The sequence below is a fragment of the Pipra filicauda genome, unplaced genomic scaffold (genome assembly GCF_003945595.2).
Source record: "Pipra filicauda isolate LSUMZ 115617 unplaced genomic scaffold, ASM394559v2 scaffold132_size2486313_pilon, whole genome shotgun sequence".
NCBI lineage: Eukaryota > Metazoa > Chordata > Aves > Passeriformes > Pipridae > Pipra > Pipra filicauda.
Genome location: NW_024103796.1, coordinates 1,523,458 through 1,544,911, shown reverse-complemented (window position 1 = coordinate 1,544,911; position 21,454 = coordinate 1,523,458). Strand labels below are relative to the sequence as shown.

The following is a 21,454-nucleotide window of genomic DNA, read 5'->3' as shown; positions in this document are numbered from 1 at the left end:
TGGTTAAGTGTTTTAGACCCATGCCCTTCATACTCAAGGCCTTTCACATTTTTTGGTTTTGTTAAAGCTCTGCCTACAAAGATAGGAGGATTAAAGTCTTTATAATGGTTTTTTTTTAGAGTCACAATTTAATTTGGATCTCAGCATCATTAAGAATAATTAGGATGTTTTGTCCTAGCACTTCAAAGGATGTGATGGTGTCAAAGGGATTATTTATTTAATTGAATAGGGCAATACTAACAATGTTTCACAGGGATAATGCCTCTCAGGAAATTATAAAATTATTCTTCAAATAATATTTGTTGACATATGATTAAAGTTCAGAGTGGTTTACTTGAGCAAAACGTTTACATGGTCAGATGACACAAGTTAGATTCTAAAGACAAAATTTGTCAGTTCATCTCATTGAGAACCACTGGTTATTCAAACTGAGATTTTTTGGAGGTGGAAACCTTAATATTGTCATTAGAATATTGTAGTTCATTCAATTTTACATAAATAAAAACAAGTATAGCTTGCTAGAGAAATAATATTTACGCTGATAGAATCACAGAATCAACCAGGTTGGAAAAGACCTCTGAGATCATCGAGTCCAACCCATGACCCAACACCACTCTGTCAACTAGACCATGGCACTAAGTGCCACATGCAGTCTCTTCTTAAATACCTCCAGGGACAGTGACTCCACCACCTCCCTGGGCAGCCCATCCCAATGTCTGACCACTCTGTAAAGAATTTCTTTCTAACGTCTAACCTAAACCTCCCCTGGCACAGTTTAAGACCACGCCCTCTTGCCTGGGAGAAGAGACCAACCCCCACCTGGCTACAACCTCCTGTCAGGGAGTTGTAGAGAGTGATGAAGTCTCCCCTGAGCCTCCTCTTCTCCAGGCTGAACAACCCCAGCTCCCTCAGCCTCTCCTCATAGGACTCGTGCTCAAGTCCCTTCACCAGCCTCGTTGCTCTTCTCTGGACCTGCTCCAGCACCTCAATATCCTTCCTGAACTGAGGGGCCCAGAACTGGACACAGTACTCCAGGTGTGGCCTCACCAGTGGTGAGTACAGGGGAAGAATCACTTCCCATATCCTGCTAGGCACAGTGTTCTTGATCCAGGCCAGGATGCCATTGGCCTTCTTGGCCACCTGGGCACGCTGCTGGCTCATGTTCAGCTTCCTGTCAATCCAAACTCCCAGGTCCCTTTCTGCCTGGCTGCTCTCCAGCCACTCTGTCCCCAGCCTGTAGTGCTGCAGGGGGTTGTTGTGAACAAAGTGCAGGACCCGGCACTTGGCCTTGTTAAACACCATACCATTGGATTCAGTCCATTTATCCAGCCTGTCTGGGTCCATCTACAGAGTCCTCCTACTCTCCAGTACACTGACACTCCCCCCCAACTTGGTGTCATCTACAAATTTATTAATGGTACACTTGATCCCCTCATCCAGATCATCAATAAAGATATTAAACAGAACTGGGCCCAACACTGATCCCTGGGAGACACCACTAGTGACCAGCCACCAACTGGATGCAGCACTGTTCACCACCACTCTCTGGGCTCAGCCCTCCAGCCAGTTCCTGACCCAGCACAGAGTGCCCCTGTCCAAGCCGTGGGCTGCCAGCTTTTCCAGGAGTATGCTATGGGAGATGGTGTCAAAGGCTTTGCTGAAGTCCAGATAGACACATCCACAGCCTTCCCCTCATCCACCAGGTGGGTCACCTGGTCATAAAAGGAGATCAAGTTGGTCTGACAGGACCTGCCCCTCCTAAACCTGTGCTGGCTGGGTCTGATCCCCTGTCCATCCTGTAGGTGCTGTGTGATTGCACTTAGGATGATCTCTTCCATAACCTTGCTTGGCACAGAGGTCAGGCTGACAGGCCTGTAGTCTCCCGAGTCCTCCTTCCCGCCCTTCTTGTGGATGGGAGTCACATTAGCCAGCTTCCAATCACCTGGGACCTCCCTGGTGAGCCAGGACTGGTGATGGTTATGTGCTTATTCATACTCCAACTTTGTACACTTTTCTTTCTTGTATCTTTCTTCTTCTCTTGTTGCTTTTGCTCATCTAATACTACCAACTGCATCTTTTAATCTTAAATCAGTTTCAGCATGTTTTTTATCTTGGATATTTCTTACCTGTAGGGTACTTGCCAAGATTTAGAGAAACTGCCAATCTGTGCATTAATGTTGCTTAATCTCCTTCTATAAGACCGGTAAAACTATCCCAGAACAAATTTTCTTTTAAAATAATTTTTAAATATTACATCACACAAACAAAAAAATGTTTATTCCAGATACTGTGAACTCCAAAGCACATGATTTTATGAAATCCATACATTTAAATTTGAATGAATACTTGACCTAGCAACTGATAATATTGCTTAATTAATAATATACACCCTTAAGATAGAATAGATTTTGCTACATCTTAAGTAGCATCCATTATTAAATCCAAAGTGATGGGTAAGTCAACTGACATAAATACATATGATAAACTCCAAAATTTTCAAGTTGGGTATTAATATAGAACTCTGTTTTACCCAAGAATCTCTTTCAGCATTGCTGGCAAGCTTCATGTGTTGTGAAGAAACATAAAGTTATGACCTATATGGTCTAAGCAGACATTGTAATAGAAGTTATTCATATTATGTCTAACAGAAACTTCATTAAGCACATAGGTATTTCAGATTCTCATACAGCCATAATCCACATTAGCCAGACCAGGACAGCACTTCTGAAAGAGGAGCACAGGCTATCACTTTTCTGCTTGGTCAGGTTGTCATACACTCACAGTCCATGACTTACAATTCCCACAAACTTCACCAATCGACTTCTGTGCCAACTGTACGAAAACAATAGAAGATGTTTCGGAGCATTCTTAAGAGTTATTTTTCAGCTTATTGAAAGTCACTGCTTCCCTTACCTAACCACAGAGAATTGGGAGAGCCTCTATCAAGCCACTGGGATGGATCAGAGAGTTGTTCTTGTCTCCTTATAACATGTTTGTATGAAGTAAAGGCCCAACTTAAGTAAGTGTGTTCCCTACATTCTTTGGCCATTACAGCACAACAGTACAATTTAAAGCAGGATACAGAAGCTCCCTATATAATTTTATTACCCTATATTATATCTCATAATATAATATATGGCGATAAACCTGATGGTGTTTTTAAAGCACCTTGTAATCTTAATTTAGAGTGTTCTAAAAAAATTATCAACAGAAAATGGCATGTGTTGAGTTTACATTCAAGCTAAAGGTACAGGGTTTCTCAAAAGCACAAACATAAATGCTAGTGGCCAATTCTCTTAATGCTAGTTCCTACATATTAAACTCTTATTAGGTTTTTCTATTTTTAGAGTTGTGGTGATGTTATCAGCCTATTCACCAATATGATTTGATTAGCCCAGCATGAAGCTGCAATCAGTATTCTGCTCCTAGCCTGCCTGCCTGCTTCCCTCTTCTTTAAACTTTCTAAATTAATTATTTCCCCCCCCCCCCTTAGGTTTCTATTCAGACAGTCAAGAGGATATGCTTTATCACGTGGTTGGCTTTAGTGTAAAAGATTTATAAACATATTACCATACTCAGTCATAGCAACAGCACAGATAAAAAGGAACAAAGTGGAGTTCAGTGGGAAAGGAAGCAGATAAGAGTTGTGCTGTCCTTGGAGACCAACCATGGTTACTGGCTCTGCACTGAGCCAGAGCTCTGTACCTGAGCAGGGAGCTGTGCCTGGATACAGGCTCCAGAATGCTGTAGTAAACAACCTAACACTAAACACAAGAGACCTCATATGTATGAAAGTGGAAAAGCAAAACAAAACCCAAAATACAGTACTCATTTTGATCAAGGCATTAGAAAACTGTCTAAATATCTTTTCCCTTTATCTCTCTCGGTCACGTGCTTAGAGTAATTTTAACCTGAATAAACCAACATTGATAAACCAGGTTTGCAGAGACCTCAACAAGCAGATGTATACAGGAAGATCTATATCCACTGCTAAATCCTCCAAAAAAAAGCCTTCTGTGAGATTAGCCAAATGATGCCAGCCTAATTACACTTTCCACATAGTGAGTTAATATTCTATACCGTGTTATATGTTGAAAAATCATTTTCCAGATACTCTTCCTAGAGAAGAAGACTGACAAATACTCTCACTTTCTGTAGTCAGTAACTTGACACATTTGCGAAATACATAAATCGCTCCACAGCTCTTTCCCAAGGCAATAGTGCCAACAGTTTCTCAAGCAAGCCCTGCTCTTCCTTCAGCTATTGCTCTTTGCTCAACCATGAAGGCTTGACTTCAATTCTATTGTTTCTAAGGAATGCTTTTACCCATTACCTTACTGAAAATTCCACAACATATATCCAAGTTTCTCAACTATGGCCAAGGCCAAAAATTCAGGAGCCACACGGAGAGTGGTAATGTTAGATTTCAAAGAGCCCCTTCTCAGAACAATTTGTCTTATTGCTGTGTCAAGAAGCTCTTCCTGACATAACTTTGAGTTCAGAGAAATAGAGGGTTGTCCCAGACATTATAATGCAAGCTGCAAAGAAAGCTACTTCAGCTTATGTTCCTGGTATATATATTACAATCAAAGCAGTCTGCCTGCAGGTAAGTAAGTGTAAGAAACAAGTTGGAGGTGTCACCTTCTGTACACAGGAGCATAACACATACCACCTAGCTGCAGTTCAGATTTTGGTTCCAGAGAATCAACTATTTTTCAATGCTGAGAAAAGTACTTACTACTTGCATTACATTTGGACAGAAATTTATTTTAAAAATCAGCTCCTGTAGACTTAACACTTCTTATAATAAAACAAAAGTTTGAGGGGGGAAAAAAAAGCAGGTAGGAAACTAAAAACAAGATTACCTAACATTTCAGCAACTCAAAATGGCCTAAATGTCTTCTATTCTATTCTATTTCAGCTAGAGAGGAAGTCTTTAGATTGGCACACATTCAGTAAATGCTCTGGGAAACTTTAATGAGTTGCAGTGATTTGCACAGGAAAAAGCCTTCCATGCAAACATGACTGGCAAGCAACTCCGACCTCCTCCCCCAATGGAAACAGCAAATGACAAGTCACTTCTTTGACTGATCTGCTCTCCAAATTCAGATTTCAAAAGTCTGTCCTTACATATGCTTCTGGTACTAACCAGGCAACACTGCATCATTTTAACTTCATGGTTTAAAATGATGTACTTAATTATTCCTCCCTGTTAACCTGTAGGCTTTTTACTTGCTTTTCATTATCTTTCTTTTTCATTTACTGCTTTAACAAGAGTGTTATAAAAATAAAGGTCATTACAGAAATAAATGCACCAGGTGTTGTGTTCCTCCGCATAATTTAACACTATTTAGACAATAGTCACATAGCCTGAAAGCTATATAATAAAAGATACTGAAAAAGCCTGTTAGGGCTGTATGGTAGCTGAAAGCTAAAGATTTATTGAAATAAAAGCAGATATATGTTCAAATATTTTCAGATGCTTAGCCACAGGTATTAGGACCACTATAGTGTATTATATCCATGTGACAACTCTTAAGTACATTGAAAAGTTAAAAATACTACTACAAGCAGTTAAAAACAGACTGGTAAAATAGACTAAAAATAGACTAGCAAAACCAACGACATGTCATTTATTGCGCTCTTTACTGAAGAGTTGTTTTACTCAGTGTGATAAAGGTGATGTTTAGTTAGTTTCTGGTATTGACTTCACAATACAGGCACAGTGCTGTGAATGCATTCTTGTTTAATATGCAGAGCTAGGGTTGGCTGTTAGCAACGTGTAAATAACTGAAGACACTTATGATGTGGTGTAATAAAAAAGTTATACCATTTTAACACTGCTTTTCGAGTTCTCTAGATGGCTTCTGGTCACATAAGGTTACAGATAAGGAAAGTTCTTACTGTGTTTAAAATATCACAATACTGTGATATTTGATTATCTAATGTATGAAACTTGTGTCAGAACTGATCAGAAGTTCCCTCAAGTTTTACTGTTATCTGTAGGGAAAGGAAAAGAATCTTCCTGGAAATACTTACTGGAAAGAGCATTGTTTCAGAAGATATAGTTTCATTGCACACAGCAACAACCCTGTAGGCACTGCGTAAATTTTAATCCAATCAGGGAAATTTTGTTATAGCTTAGAATGCTGGGACACAACTACAAGCAGTTATCTCGCTGTCAGACAAAATCTTCCACTGTACAAAGACAATCTAAGGGATTCAGCAGATGCACTAACAGACTGGTCTTCTAAGAGACTGCTACACGTGAATGTACATAAAATCACACCCAACAGACTTGGCAGCCTGCCAGTATCTCTTACAGTAAGCAAATCTAGCAAGGTCAAAATATTTTTGGAGTAACATTTTCAGAGTTGGGGTATTATGAGTCTCTGATCACCCTTTGAAGAGTTCTCATTGTTACAAGCAGAATTTAAAAAAGTTATAGTCAGTAGTTCTAGATACCTGTCTCTGGCACAACCTGCCATAATGATTTGAGCTGTACTTCTGATCTGCAAAGAGGCAAATCCTAGAAAAACTCCACTGGTTGCAAGAGAAGCCCCAGTGACAAACTGTATCTCAAAGCCTGCATTGAGATAGTCATGCCAGATGTACTCAATGATCTGTTCCACAGGAATTTGCCTCTCTCCCTATGCCCTAAGCACATAAGACACACTGGTAGGCAATACAAGCCAGAGATGAAAATAACAAAATCTAATCATAACACTGGTTTGAAGTAACAATAAAGAGCTCTAAGTATTAAGACATGATTTATTTATTTCCTTTTTGGTCAGTGTTGCCCCCTGAACCTGCTCAGCACAAATTCGTAAGATGAAGATTTTGTGATCACCTGCTCACAAAAGAGCAACTGCCACAACTGCTTTCAGTGTTGAAACATTCAGAACTTAGGCCAAAAAAACCCAAAGTATATCTCTGACAACCACTGACACTTGATCTGTGCTTACATTTAGATGCCCCATAGCTCCTGCAGCTACTTCAGGTGAAATTTCACCCTCAGTCTGATACCACAGGCATCTGACACCTTGCACATGGTGATTCTGCTACCTGCAAATCCTAACCTAGGCTCTTAAGTCTTCACTTTATCTTGTCAATGACATGCCTGGCATCCATGAGTGATGACAGTAGCCACTTTGACAGGTGAATGCTGAACCAGTCACTATTCTGAGTGAAGCAGGAAGGCCTGCAATTTTTCTAAGTTTTAGGATCAGTGAGGACATTGCAGAACCTGTTTTGGTCCTTCCTGAAGGATGGGAGGACGTTGCATACAAGGACTTTGCTTCAAATCACAGTTTACTGGCTAAGCACAAACTCATGAGTTCTATTCATGTGAGCAGAAGCTCATGTGAATTTCAGATGAGCCCAGGCTTTCCCCCTTCCTCCTTTCCCCCCTTCCTCTATCTCTGTGTACTTTTTTGCGAACTCTTCAGTTCTCAGTTTCTTTGTTACTACTTCCCTACCACTTTTCTATTGACATACCTTGTAATAGGTGCATACATTCCTCTCATCCAGAACTTCTGCAGGATATACCTAGTCTCAAAATATCTTGATTCAGTTTAGATTTTATTCATCTCTGAGCCAAGAGGTCTTGAAGGTAGGATCTAACTTCATAACAGAAGCATGTAATCTGTCACTAGTGGTACAACTTCTGTAAATCATACTGGTATCCATTCACATTGGGAAATTTGAAGAAAATAATCTCCCTATCCAAGCACAAGCTTTCTAGTAGGTCATTCTCAGTCTCTCAAAAGATGCCTTATCAAATGTAAAGATACTCTGTAGCTTATATAACTTTAAAAGGAAAACAACAACAGCTTTAAGTCTAGGAGCCTAACGGTAAGTTAACAGCAGCAATATGATACAGCTGGAGAAACACAAACCAGTGTGAATGCAGAACAAGCAGCTCCAGAAGCCATGTAACAAGGTCTGGCACTCAGCCATCCCCCACCAGCCTGCCTGTGCCTGGAAGAAACTTCTCTCTAGTCTCTTCTCTATGTGCCTTCACTTCTCAGAAGCACAAAAAAGTATGGAAGGGATCATATATACAAAACAAACAAAACCCAAACAAACACAGGCCTAATATTGAAAGCCTAAGTGCTAAGTTATTATCAGCCATAATCTTGTGAGGCTAACCAGGCTGACACTTGCCTGTCAAGCCAAAAAAAAACATCTGCTTTAAAACCTACCATTGCTCCATACTGTAGTTACTGGACTGCATTGTACTATAAAATATACTTCCCATTTTTTTTAGTCAAACCTTTTTGTCAAGTTTACAGCAATTAATACTATAAATTAAAGAACTGTGGTATCTATATAATGAAAAGAATTACCAGCATCATCTTTGTCTCTCTTTTGTGGCACTTAAATAACAAAGAGTGGAAGGATGGTAATACTTGAAAAGCATTTTTAGCTGATTGAAACAATGTGATTCTTAACAACCTACAAAAGAACTAACGCAGGTAGTCTGAAGATTTTATACTAAGACAAACGTCACTGTCAAGTGAGATGCACTTAGCCAGTCATTTCCTGAATTCTTTTTCCTGTTATTTCACACGATTTAAAATCTGTTTTCCCCAAATGCTTATTCCCTCTTTCTCCAGGGGTTCCTTTGAAGTGACTTCATAACAGTCCACTAACAAAGGCACTGATATCACAGTCTGTTACCAGGTGAATCAATTCATATACAAAACATATCAATTTCAACACAGAAATCAATGGGTAGAAATACTCTACTGTAGATGAATGACGTGTTTAGTCATATGTGCCTTCCAGCAACAGGCATGGGGGCAGCAGGCTTACTTATCAGCTAAGACTGTTCATCAAGAAACTAACATCTGGATTCAGCTTAGGACCTGTTCAAACTCACAGCTTCAAGGAAGACATCCCAACCACCAAACCAACAGCTAACTCCTCTGCCTCTCCTGAAGAGGAGAGGGCCACTAGACCCTGAGATTTATGGAGATATTACAAAAGACAGTAGGGCAGTGAGGACATGTCCCAGCAAGAGAAGAGCTGTACTCACACCAGACGTGTTTTGGAGAAATGCACTGTCACTACTAGAGGGCACACTAGCATGTTGCCTTGTATTCTTGGGCTTGCTCTTTTTATTCTTCAACTTGGTGCCCTGAGCCCCTGCAGTGCTGAGGCCAACCTGCTTCAAGAGGCACAGAGGCCTTGATCGGTTTGCACTCAGAAACACAGGTTCTCAAGGAGCTCACCAAACAAGATGGTAGGGAATATTCAAGGTCTCCAACTCATGGAAGATGGATAAAAAAATCTCAAGACCAATTCTTTAAAACTAAAACCTAAGATTTTAGTTTCAAATAACAAACACAACCATGGAAATGGTCAGGAAGACAAAAAACCCAAACAACAACAACAACAAAAAAAAAGAACTACCCCCTTCTAAACTTTTAAAGATGCATTCTATGTGTATCCATACAAACACCTCTGACAGCTCTTGTTCCCAACAAAGAAAACAATGGCATGATAAGAAAGAGGCGCATCAAAATGGAGTGGATACAAGAATAATGCTGCACATAACTGTGGCAGGAAGCACTTCGAGTAACACCAAGCACCACACCAGAGCAATGTGGTCTGCTGTCAATATCTGCTGCTTCACTTGACATGTTATGACTTCCCAAAGGCACACCATCTCATTCTGAAGTCACCTACAGTGCTTCCTTCACAGTGCTTTCTCTGGCGACCTATTTGCTGCTAAGAGCACAGGAGTTGGTTGGGATGTTGTGTTCTTATCAAACTTGCCTTCCCAATGCTCCTAAAGAATGCTCTACCTTTCTACACTTCAACATGACACCCTGAAGATGCTACGGCACCTTCACCTATGGATTTACGGCAGATCATTAACAGAGTTTTCACTATGAACATACTTTTGTCAATTCATCACTACTCTGCTGATGTGAAAACTTCATTCAAGTTATAGTATAAAGCTGCCTTTCGTGGCAGAGCTCCATAGTACAGACACAGACACTGTAAGGCACTTCAAGGCCAGGCTGCACGGAGCTTTGAGCAACCTGGTTCTCTGCCCATGGCAGGGAGTTTGGAACTAGATGATCTTCAACGTCCCTTCCAACCCAAACCATTCTATGACTCTATGATCAGCGGGCACACATCACACTTGATCAGTGGTTGAATGGACACCAGTTATCTGCCAGGTGGATAACTTGATCCCACATTAATTCCAAGATCCTTCTGAAGGGTGTCATTATTTTTAGCAACACAATGGAGAAAACAGTTGATTAAAAATTTATATCTAGAGGGAGAGGAGAGGAAGAGAGAGGAAGAGAGAGGAAGAGAGAGGAAGAGAGAGGAAGAGAGAGGAAGAGAGAGGAAGAGAGAGGAAGAGAGAGGAAGAGAGAGGAAGAGAGAGGAAGAGAGAGGAAGAGAGAGGAAGAGAGAGGAAGAGAGAGGAAGAGAGAGGAAGAGAGAGGAAGAGAGAGGAAGAGAGAGGAAGAGAGAGGAAGAGAGAGGAAGAGAGAGGAAGAGAGAGGAAGAGAGAGGAAGAGAGAGGAAGAGAGAGGAAGAGAGAGGAAGAGAGAGGAAGAGAGAGGAAGAGAGAGGAAGAGAGAGGAAGAGAGAGGAAGAGAGAGGAAGAGAGAGGAAGAGAGAGGAAGAGAGAGGAAGAGAGAGGAAGAGAGAGGAAGAGAGAGGAAGAGAGAGGAAGAGAGAGGAAGAGAGAGGAAGAGAGAGGAAGAGAGAGGAAGAGAGAGGAAGAGAGAGGAAGAGAGAGGAAGAGAGAAGAAGAGAGAGGAAGAGAGAGGAAGAGAGAGGAAGAGAGAGGAAGAGAGAGGAAGAGAGAGGAAGAGAGAGGAAGAGAGAGGAAGAGAGAGGAAGAGAGAGGAAGAGAGAGGAAGAGAGAGGAAGAGAGAGGAAGAGAGAGGAAGAGAGAGGAAGAGAGAGTTCCTTTCCAGGGCTAGTTACATGCGAACTGATGGTCAACCCAAAGGTAGCAGCATCAGACTGTGTTCAGAACCAGCAGACAGGCATCTGCTTTGAAGGTTACTAAGGAAGCTAAACAGGAAACTTCATACCTGGGCAGAGCCTGTATATTAAGCAACCCCACTGTCTTGCAAGCAACAGGTGAACAATTACTAAGACAAGTATGAATTTTCCAGGAAGCATCTCGAAATCATTGCTAAAAACTACAAGTGCCCACAAAGTCTAACCAAAACTTTTTTTAATAATAGATTGGATGTCCCTAGAACATTAATCTTCTGTTATGCTATTACTTAATGCTTGAATTGGTGAGCACTATGGGCATGACTATATGTGCGTTAACAGAGCATTTTTATTTTGAAGCACTGATTTGTGGTTGGCTTAAGTTACCCAGGCTGCAAACTCCAGCAACACTGTGCCCATCACATAACTTTTTCCAACACACCTGGAGGATGTCAGGACCCACAGCCAGGACAGAGGGTTCCAGTGAATATGTATTCTAGTCTAACACCGTTAGGTAAAACTAAGGCTTACCCATCTCTAAATAGATTGGATGTCAGCTAATCATAGCATAATAATTGCATTTGAACTGAAATACAAGTGTGCATATATTCCTATATGTGGAAAAGCATGTGCAACAGGGGATCTGACAGTTCTCTACCACAAACGAAATTTCTCAAGGTGTTCCATAATGCAAAATTATCCACTGCCTCTTAGAGACTTGAGCCTTAGCTCAGCCTGAACAGCAACGTGGATCAATTGCTGCATTCCTTTGGACACATTTGAATTGCTAGAGAAGAAGTGACAAGGACAATCTGCTGTATAATCCCTCACAATCAAGCAGAATCATTAGTTCAGCAAAAACAAGGATATGTGGTATCATATAGACCTTAGACTTGTTTCCTAAAGCAACAAAGCCAGCAGCACCTGTCCAGATTCCCTCACTCCCCATCCCTCAATTCCCTCAGATTCTTTTATGTCCCTAAAATGCTACAGAATATTTTCTGCTTGCTTCAGTTTCTTTAACTGTCCTTTATAATGGCTTCAACTTCAACAGTGTCCCTTGCAAAACCTTTCTGGCATATTCTCCAGATAATCTTCAACTATCTGGCTACTGCTGGACCAGCATGCCAGCCAGTGGATAACAGGCAAATTGTTTCTGACTTTCACTCCCTATGGGAATGGATAGGTGCCTCGTGAGGACACATGCAAATAATTTTCACAACATGTTTGGGCTCATTACCTTTGAAGCTTCTATTCTCCTATCGTTTTTATTGAGCAGAATGTAATCCACTTCAACAAACCTGAATCACAGAATCACAGAATCAACCGGGTTGGAAAAGACCTCTGAGATCATCAAGTCCAACCCTTGATCCAACACCGCTGTGGTTACTAGACCATGGCACGTGTCTGATTGGAATGGGCTGCCCAGGGAGGTGTTGGATTCACCATCCCTGGAGGTTTTTAAGATGAGACTGGATGTGGCACTTAGTGCCATGGTTAGGACAAAACTGACAGAAGAGAGGTGAGGACTATGAAGATTAGGAAGTTGCTGTTAATAATCTTTCATTTGTGAGCTACCCCATTGCTGTTGCCTCAGGACATATCCTCTTTGGGGATTTAATGGCCAGTGTGAATTACAATAGCAACATGTATTAATTATTTTTATTTAAAACATTAGTATTTCTGTGGCTATATGGATTCTACTTTTGCATGTAACACCACGATTTTAGCCAGAAGTCTCATAAATTGAGTTTCCTATGGTAATTGTAGTGCTGACAGAAGATAGCTGAGTGTAGTGTTAGCCTAAGGAATACTTCTGAATATTTGACATTCAAAAAAGCAAGTACATCTGCTGTGATAATGCCAAGGGTTCTTTTGTGTTTGGAAATGAGCTGTTGAACTGAGGACACTTTGTACCTTTGTTAACACCATGGTCTCCTAAATCTTATTGCTATTGCAAAGATAATGACAACAGATAGACTTGTCTGCTCCAGAAGGAAAAGATAATTTTGGAGAATGATGCAGTTTTATCACAGAAGTCCCAGAACTGAATCTTCATAGTATGTTAATCACAGCACAGTATGGTACCAGGCACTACCCTCCTAAAATCAAAGCTTTCCCAAATTTAGCAAGGGAAATAGACATTGCTTCACGTGTTGGGTAGTAAAATATATGGCAAGCTCACTGCCCCTTACATTGGAATTTCAGACACTCAGTTCAAATAAAATATTTCCAAGCCAATTCTAACTCTGCAGCCTTAAAATATACTGATACAATGGTATCATCATATGATGAACATGAGACTGTTCAAAATCATATTGGAAGGAGAAGTTCTTCCTATTTAAAATTCACGGACCCTACTTTCACTAAAGTATGTATTTATCAGTCCCTCAGCCTGTTAGTCACCAAAACAGCAACATCATAAGCAAAATATTTGGTGCTACATAGAAACACACAGTGATAAATTTTAAACAAGTATTCAGACACAGCTATTAAAACTGTCTCACTAAACCATGAGGAGTTCACATCTCTAAAATTAGCAAGGTAATGGATGTAATCAGAGATAAAAATTTCCTCTTAAAATAGAAATGAAGGCTTATTGCAATGTGCAAGGGATATAAATAAAGTGAATTTAGCTTTATGTGACTGTACTGATTTTGGCTGGGGTAGAGTGAATTTTCTTCACAGTAGCTAGTGAGGAGCTGTGTGCTGAACACAGTGGTGATAATATAGAGATGTTTTTGTTATTGCTGAGCAGGGCTTACATAGAGCCAAGGCCCTGACTGCTTTTTGTACTGCCACGCTGGCAAGGAAGTTGGGAGTGCGTGGGAGGCTGGGAGGAGACACAGCCAGGACAGGTGACCCAAACTGACCAAAGGGATATTCCGGACCATATGACATCATGCTCAGTATATAAAGTGGGGGGGAGGAGGAAGAGAGGGGACACTCAGAGTGATGGCATTTGTCTTCCCAATGAACTGATGGGGCCCTGCTCTCCTGGAGACAGCTGAACACCTGCCTGTCCACGGGAAACAGTGAATTAATTCCTTGCTTTACTTTGCTTGTGTGCATGGTTTTTGCTTTCCCTATTAAACTGTCTTTATCACAACCCACGAGTTTTTTGCCTTTTACCCTTTTGATTCTTGTCCTGATCCCGCTGGTGGGGGAGTTGGGGAAGTGGCTGCGTGGGGCTTGGTTGTTGGCTGGGGATAAATCACAACAGTGATTTAAAGCTATCTTATCAGGGAGTCTACAAATCGTTGTAGCCCTTTGTCTGATATTAAGAAAGCAATGTTAAAAAGGGAAATGCCACAAACCCCAAACAGTGTGAGGATTCTGTTTTACAGATAAAATTATTTTTTCCACTTTTAAAAATGAAAATTCTAAACCAGGTCCTCACTTAAGATTTCTGTTTCCATACTAACTTCAGCACATGTTAATTCAATCACCATCTGTAATAACAGTATAAGGCTGAAAAACCTTTGTTTTCTCATTGTTAGAGAAAGACAAAGTGAGGAAAAGTGGCAAGACAAGCTATGAGTCTGCAGGAATAGGACCAGTGTTGCAACGCCCTGCATTCTGTCAGTCACAAGAAAGCAAGGCACAAATATTAACTACGCAGTTACACTTGAGGAGTGATGAGCATCAGACCCAGATCTCCTCAACTCACAGACTCTGATTTGAGCCATTTGTTGCAGATAAAGAGCAAAAATTTCCTCTTTCTCCCAGTTTCTTCCTTTCTCCCTTCTCTTCAAAATGTCCATTCCAGAACAGCAAGAGCAATTGAATACTGAAGATTATGGGGCATATTCTGAAAAGAAGACATTAATGTTTTGGGACTTCACTGACAGATCACGCTGAAGAAGCACTTACAAGGGGAACAAATAATTCTTATTCTGAGGACTGGAAAAGAGGAAATTAGAAGATCTAAAAGTTTTCAAGGAATTAGGCACAGTCTCATCAGACTTTGGAAGGCCAGGATTTATGCAAGTTAGGTGTTTTCTCAGGCAGCCTCTACTTTGGACCTCTGTTGGAGCCCCCAAGTACAAATTCTATATATGTTTTAATACAACAGCAGTGCTCCAAGACAATCTTTTCACCTGTCTTAACCCTTCTACCACTGTGCTATACAGGTTTCTTTTTCAGTCACGCCTACTTCACAAAATTAACATGACAACATTAATACTTGCCAGTGTCCAGGCATGAAGTAGGTTCGTATGAACAGCACGTATGAGTGACACCGAAAACTTATCACACAGCACTTTTTGCCAAGATGTGAAGAGTTGCTCCATATGTGCAAACACTATATAATTTTACATCCTAGTGCTGGAAAACTGATTCCTGCTCCATAGGGAGGACAAATTTTTTTAATTGGCAGAACCTGCCAAAAAGGTTAAGGTAGACTGAGGTTTGACAGACACGTGAGGAATAGTAAACTAATATGTCCTATCAGCACATATTTTGCTGTAGGTTAGGCAAGGCCAAAGTGAACTCCCTAAATTAAGGAAAAATGTACTGGAAAAAAAATAGCTTACTTCAAACCAAAGGTAGTACTGTATATACATAAAGAAACAAGTTCAATTATAATTTCTAATTCCATGCTCTAAAAGTTCGTACATAAATTTCCCCTTAGACTTTTAAAAAATCAACTTCCAAATTTGTGAACCTTGCCATGCCTACCTTGCTGAAAGAATGAATTTATTTTTTTATCAGCAACACCTATAACAAGACAATACAAATAGTTGACACTGTGGCTGTGTGATCCCAGCTCCTATAACTAAAAGGATGTCTCTTTCTGACTTCTTACTGATGTGCTTAAAGTTAATAAATGCCTGTTTTCATTAATAACATTATTACAAATAACATGTGCAGAAGACCTAATATTGCATGGCTGAAATCACCCAGTATTGGTGCTTATTTATCCAAGGGGAGGAAAAGCCCTGGCAGTGGTTTTATCTGCTTGCAGCCTCAAACCTACCACAAGGTGAGACAGAGAAGTAAATAACAGCCTAATTCCAATGGAATGCACCACTAACAAAGTGCAAAGCACTCCCAAAGTTCACATTAGCAGAAGCACATGCTGCTACCAGAAATAACAAGGGCCTTATAGATTTACAGAAGTAATCTCTGGCTTTCTTGCAGTAACAATAAGATAAATTTAAGACTCCTCCCCTTCTTTCCAAGTCACATATTGGTATTTTTTCACCTTTCTTCTATTATACAAAAAAACCAACTTTTTAATAATTTAATTCTGGCTTAACTACACAGAGAAAAATATTGCATTTCTGTAGAGTACTCACAGCAGGAGCACTCTATAATAATCATAATCGAGTCAAAACAGAGAGAAGAGGGGAAAGGAAAGGTAACATGTTGTACTGCCAAATTTCTGAGCAACCAGAGACCAATGATTTCTATGCATAATGGCAAAGCTGGCAAAAAGACAGAGTGGGGGTTTTTTTGGTTTGTTGTTGTTTTTTTAAGTTTTCCTAAAACAGTACAATTATGTGTAAGTGAAATGAAGAATCAGCAACATTAAGAATGCACTGTGTAAGAGGGAGCGCCAGAAAAGCCTTTTGCTTTTCCGCCTAATAAAAAACTTTAAGTCCCACTCAAGAGTAAAGTTAATTTGGCACAGATGCCTACATATTCAGTATATACATCTAGTTCTATAGTGCAAGAAAAATGGTGGAACTTTCATTTTTTATGCAGTATTTGCAATACCCATTACCACACAGCTACTTAGGCTGGATTTAGTCTCAGTCAGCTTCAGATAGGCACCTTTATGTGATGTAATTTAAGCTTTTACTGAATCAACATAGACAGATCACTGCAAGAGTTTTCCCACTCTCAGCTACAAAGGCTACAATTCACAATTACCTTAAGAGCAAATACCCAATAACAATCTGGGGGGAAGAAGCACCTATGACAGATAGTCTTAAAATCTGCCTGATGTGGAAAGCAGGAACTCGCACCCACAGTGTATTTTTGGAAGTCCAAAAAAAAAAAAAAAAAGTAAGAGGTTGTTTTTTCTTGAAGTAGCCACCTGGATGGCTAATGATTCTGAAACATGTATCCTTCATAGTATTTATTCCCTGTCCTGTGCACACTTGGAGAAGCCACACTCTCTTCAGAGAGGTGAAATGACTCCCATCATTACACAAGGGCTGAGAGCTGTCACAGTAGCCTGAATCCATGTCACCAGAGCCTTAGGCTAATGTTGTCACCACTGCTCTAGACTTCATTTCAAAGCATAGATTCTCTTCAAGGAAATCACTGAACTTCAGCCTTCTCTGACATTAACTGCCACACCACGTAATGGCACAGAACAAAGATTATTCTAGTTGACTCTCTCAAGTCCAAACAAGAACAACTGAAACAAGGTCTTGGCTATTTGTTTCAAAACACCACAAGCGGATATATCTTCATTGCAAGAGAAATTCTTCAAAATTAAAGAGCAGCTTGCATATAGGCTACAGTGTAATGTACATAGCCACTAGAAAATAACAAATCCCACCTAAGTATGCATGAAAAGTGGGAATATATGTCAAAATATCTTGTGAAAGAACAATTTGTAAGCTACTGCACTTAAAGCCCAGCCTTCCAAACCTAAAAAATATCATAGCTTCTGGCATCAACAAATCCCAAACAGAAGCTTGACACCAAGCCTGACACATTTTATGAATGTCACTCAAGATTCCACTCAATCACTTTCCGATCAAGCTTTGGTAGGTCATAGGTCATGTCTTATTCATCTCCTGAACTCACCTGCTATTCAAGACTTTCCAGTTACTTGGTAAAAAGAGAAATGGAGGGCAAAAAAAAAAAAGGCTCATCGAAAAGAAGGGTGCGTGTTTTTTCTACATTAAATTTATACTGCAAGACACAATGGTGTCCCTCAGGTAGAAATGCATAGGAAGCCAGTTTCATAAATATCAGAAATAGAAGATTTGTTCAACAGCAATTTGTTCTGTGCATTAGAGAGAGGATACCATAGGAGTTCAGATTGGAAAGACACAAAGGAATCACCTAACAATGGCACATCTCCTTTTAGGGGTAGCAATAAGCATCTAGCTCTTACATCCATGCAGTTTATGAGAACAAAACATGTAAGGGCCAACAAGGACAGTCTCAGAATTTCTTCATATACCTATTGGCAACCAGAGGAGAAAATCTCACTGATTGTCAAACTTCTCATTGTCTTCACTCAACTTTTCTTAAATCTTCCTCAGGTCTTGTTTATAAATGCTTTTGCTTTCTCTCATCTCCAGTATTCCCATGCCTCTGGTACAAAAGTCTACTAAATCCAGCCCACTTGCACATGACAGAAGGAGCATAACTCTTGTACAGACCACAGGCCCTCATCAGGACCAGCAACATGTGCTTGTGATGATGTTGTGTATCAGAAGGGCCTGAGTCACCCATTGCATGAATTAACATGGGAAGAAAGGGTTCCACTGTAGAGACCTTCACAAAAAGCTGGTCAGGATAACAACGTAAGAGTATGACAAACTCACTGTAAACTTTCTGGACCCATTTTAGCACAACAGGAGCCTGGCAGCTTGAATCAGTCTGCTGATTTAGTATCTGGCTTTAAAAGAGACTCCTAAGAATACCCCTTTTACTCTTATTTTAGCAGAAGGCTGTCATCCTTGTTTTGTTCATCCAGGTGAAACTGTAATTTGCTCCAAAAAAGGACTGGATATAGATGACAAGATGTAACTAGATTTCTTCCTTAAGGTATGGCAGGAGAGGGAAATGAACAAAGACAACCTCTTTCTCTGGACATGGCAGGGAAGGGAGAAGAAAGAAATTAGAAACCTGATGAGGTGAAGAGATATTTTGCTGTTCTGCCAAAAATATCAGGGACAACCATGACCCAGGATTGCATTACTCCTACCAAAACCTCTAGTAAAACTAGGGATTCCTAACACAGTAAGAGCCACACAGTCCCATATTACGCACATGTATCAGTAACTAGAGTAATACCAAATACTGAAACATTTTATTTTCAAGTCATCTATATGGAATAAAGAAGGGGAACAAGAAAATTGCACCTGCCTTTGGAGGGGGAGTAACTCCATTCTGGGCAGTGACTCCATTCTAGGCTGAGCACACGAAGTCCCACGTCTGTTCCTCTCTTCATCATGTCTCCCTACTATCCTCTTCATTCCTTGCTATTGCCCTGAACATGCCCAAAAGCTGCTGAGAGCTGCTCAGTCACATCTGCACATTTCCCCTGCCCTTCAGCCCTGGTACAGGGGGTGAGGCAGCTTAGCAGTGGGTGGGGTGCAGAATCTGTAAGCACAATATGACCACAATGAGGGTGAAGGAGCCCTATGTTAGGGTGCTCCTAATGGACTTGGCACAAGATAGCTCTGAGCAGCTTTGGAAACGCTGGCAGGGTGAAGGTGGCAACCTGCAATGCTGCAGATTGGAGAAGCAGCTGTGAATGAGTGAATAGTCAAGTCATCTTTGGCCTTTCTTGAGTAAGAAGGGTTCTCGCACCTGACCTAGGCAATTCTTACTAACAAGATCTTTTAATTTAGTTTTTCTAATACTAAATGTCTCTGAGACTAGTACTGGGTTTGATTCTACTCAGTTCCAAAGCTTCCTCCTGCAGTTGTCCACAGCCTTCAACCAAAGCTTCTTGTCTACCATAATCCCAAACACAGTCAATGGCCACTAAAGTCCCAGAAACGGCCAGCTCCCGTTTGCTATAAATTAATTTCTAGGAATGGAGGGCGAAGCAATGAATCTTGAGAAGTCCTCAGCACACTTACAGTACAGTGTGCTACTAAGCTGTACTGCCCTGAATTAGAAAAATGGTAAGAGTCAGTTATAATGGGTCTGCCAGTTTGATCTTTGCACATCACTCACCTGTACAGACATTCTGGTATAAAGCAGCATATTTTCTGCATATTTATATCATTTTGCATTTGAACAATGAGCACTAGCTGAATTGTAATTTCTGTATTACACGTACTGGAATAACTTGAAATAAAAGGAGTGAATGCTGTAAAACCAGAGAAACTTGCTACATCAACTTACCCTAACATGGCTTCTCTTCCTGTAACAGTAATTCTTGTAGTGTAGCATTTAAAACCCACTTAGAAATTCCCTTGGAGTTAAAAACATTAATCCACAGACTCCAAAGCACTGAATCCTCACATTTCCTGTAAGCTGTGTCACTTGCTTTTTTGGTGGTAGTAGGTAATATCAGGGTTTTCTTTAAGATTGGAAGACTTCCCTAGCTCTGCTTAATGCTTTTTCTGACCTTGTAAATCAACACTTCTTGTGTATATGAACTGACTCCAGAGCATTGCAGTCTTCCATATCTTTAAAACACCAACTTCCATCATAATGCTTCATCTTCAACTGAAAAGGCTTCCTTTAAACACAGTATGAACAAGGCAATTAAAAAAAGAAATCTTATTTAATGCTTGAGAAGCCAAGGATGTGATAGCCATACTCCTATTAAGAAAACCCCCCCAACAATCACATGACATAGATAATTAAAGTGTTTCATTGTTGCAGTCCTTAGATACGCACACACTGGTTGATCTTTTCATCACAACCTTTGCCAGCAAACTAAACAAGTTTCCATACATTTTTTGCCAAACCCAGTAAAAGAGCATGTATTTACAAAGCAAAAAACAAAGATAAAATCTCACCTACACCCTCCTGGTTTAAGCTAGATGAGACTGTAATATGAACTGGAAATAGCATCTACCATCCTGTAAAGAACACTTAATACACAGAGAATTTTCCATAAGGCTGTTCTAATTCACGTCAGATTGGTTCCATAGGCCACTGATGTTAATCAAAAGTTTCCAATTAATTCAGCACTACTTGGATCACATTTTTATTTTAATTCAATAGCACAGTGTCAATTCTTCACATCCCCACATAACTTCTTCATCCAGAGCTACTGAGAGAAATTTCCAAAGGAAGGTAACTGTTAGTAAATTGTGCACAAATAGGAAAAGCCAAGGAAAAGATGCCTACTATAGTAAAGGTTAACTGAGAAGTATCTAGAATTAATGCCAAATACCTTGTATCAAAGGTCCATTCAAATGCACACAGTCTCAGTGTCCAATACAGAGGTAACTAAGAAAATATTAATAGCAGTAGTTTCCACAACTTCTGCCCTCTGGAATTTTATTCAGTTGTAATGCCTAAACAGAACAATAATGAAGTGGGTCAGCTCTCAATATTAAGCTTTACTGTAATTTTTTTTTTCTGAAAACAGAAAACCTCATTTCAGCTTTCTACAGTAACAGAATCACAGTTCACAACTTGTAGGTATTCTTTATAGCTCATCCGGTAGAGACATCCCTCCGCTCTCATCCTTGTCCCTAAATTAAAGCTTAGCTTATGTACAGTGATATAAAAATATGCCTTAGAGGGGTTTTCACTTGCTGAGTGTCTGGAAAAGGTTGGGTGCACACAAGGCATTCCATCACATACTAGGTCCCAC

The 21,454-nt window shown here is 40.2% G+C and overlaps 1 protein-coding gene across 4 annotated transcripts in view; it reads right to left on the bottom strand.

Moving 5' to 3' along the window:
• TMCC3 (transmembrane and coiled-coil domain family 3) overlaps nucleotides 1-21,454 on the bottom strand; it is a 133,449-nt gene that overhangs the window by 22,927 nt on the left and 89,068 nt on the right. The window lies entirely within an intron of this gene.